The sequence below is a fragment of the Dendrobium catenatum genome, unplaced genomic scaffold (assembly GCF_001605985.2).
Source record: "Dendrobium catenatum unplaced genomic scaffold, ASM160598v2 original_scaffold_41102, whole genome shotgun sequence".
In the NCBI taxonomy this organism is placed as follows: domain Eukaryota; kingdom Viridiplantae; phylum Streptophyta; class Magnoliopsida; order Asparagales; family Orchidaceae; genus Dendrobium; species Dendrobium catenatum.
The window spans coordinates 1-1,794 of NW_021359560.1; the positions used below are offsets into that span (position 1 = coordinate 1).

At 36.5% G+C, this 1,794-nt stretch overlaps 1 long non-coding RNA gene across 1 annotated transcript; it reads right to left on the reverse strand.

Moving 5' to 3' along the window:
• LOC114578464 lies at nucleotides 1–647 on the reverse strand. The gene is made up of 2 exons (XR_003699484.1): nucleotides 581–647; nucleotides 1–301 (listed from the first exon to the last, which is right to left on the reverse strand). It is a non-coding gene; the product is annotated as an uncharacterized LOC114578464 (long non-coding RNA).
• Nucleotides 648–1,794: the final 1,147 nt, after the last annotated feature.

Genomic DNA, 1,794 nt, shown 5'->3' on the forward strand with positions numbered 1-1,794 from the left:
CCACATGTAAATGTTACAATCATAAAAGCTAAAATATTCGATTAAAAAATTTCTACGTGAGTCATAAACAATGCCAAAGCTGAATCACTCGGGTTACAGAATTAAGCTGAAACAGAATTCCGATCTTATTCTCTACCGGTTTAATGAATACATCTATTTATAGTTTCATGATCAGCACAAAACAAAAGGCACAAGTTAGCCCAGGCAGTTTCAGCGGCGATGATAGACTAACGCATTAAAACTAAGGCAGCAGTTCCTTGCGTGAACCCATAGCAGTTCCAGCGTGATGCAGCATTTCCGGCTTCAGTTGAGATTAGGATTAATAATTTCAATTCTTAATGTTTCATGTTATAATAACAGGGAGTACATATATGTCGAAGTAGTCTGCGATGTATTGTCGTGTTAGAGGACTTGCCCAAATGCTAAAAATTTCTAACCCTCCCGGATACCAGTAGATGTATAGAATAAATGAGAACCGCGAGGGTGAATAGCGACAGACTCCAAGCAAGAGATAGAAACATCACTAGAGAGAGAGAGAGAGAGACTCCAAGCATGAGAAAGAAGGAGAGAAAGAGAGTACCTTCTTCCGCATCAAGGGCCGATCTCGCAAGGGAGGAGAGTACCTTTCCGTATCGTATACGAAGGCCCCGATTACTCGTGAGCTGGCGACAGCATTTCCGTATCCGAGAACCGATTCGACCTCGTACGAGCGGAGTCTTAAGCTCCCGCAATCGAGGACAAATAAGAGCGAGTAGCGGAGGGGGAGGCGGGAGGGGAGAAACGGGAAGCAGAGAGGGGAGGAGCGGAGAAGGAAATTAACGTTTGTCATTTCCTGAGAATTAATGGCTTGTTTAATAAGAGTAGGGCTTATTTATAGATAATGCGGAAGGCAGCAACGGGCAAAAAATATAAATTAGGAAAGTTGAAATTCGAATTCATCAATTTCAATTCATTAATATCAGTTCCACATGAATGAATATTATTCAAGGTTAATTTAAACTATTTATTTAAATTAATTAAGTTAATTATTTAATTAATTTTAACCACAGCGCAAGAGAATGTAAGTTAATTTAAATTATTATTCAAAGTTAAATTTGATTTTAAAAATATATTTATTTATCTATTTAAATGAATCTTATATTTCTTATTTTTAGCATATTTTAAAATCATATATATTCACTTGTTGTCTTTTACAGCAAGTCTTACATGCATCTTTGGTGGACCGTCACCTCTAGAGTAGAGTTATCAGCAGCAGTGTTTCTTTTTTGTATTTCAATTTTTGTAATAGTCTATTTTATTTTTGATTGAGGGTTGGACAATTTCTTTCTTATTTTTTCTTCTATTCCTTTTGGCTTGCATGTAGACAAATCATCTAAAAATTATGTTGATCTGGCACGAATCACAAAGCAAAATCAAGTTGGAAACTTCAAAAATTTAATCATAGACCATTGCAACTCTAATTTCAGCAAACTTATAGTTAAACTGAACGTCTCAAAAATACGAACCCAATGACACCAAGTTTGGCTCAATCGAGCCTAAATGAATCCAAATCAAATACCCAAAGCACATTTGGAAGGTTCAAACCATAATTTACTAAACAGTTTCCAAACATGACATGTGAATTAGGTTCCACACAACGGGAGTTCACGAGGAATCGAACCATAAATTGGATAGTTTTCTTAGCATTTGAATGTTTTAGTGATATCAAAATTTGAAAAGCTCGATCAAGAAAGCACGCACCGAAGGCGAATCTTCGCGGGTTTTGCGAATTTGATTTTCTTCTTCACTGTCTTC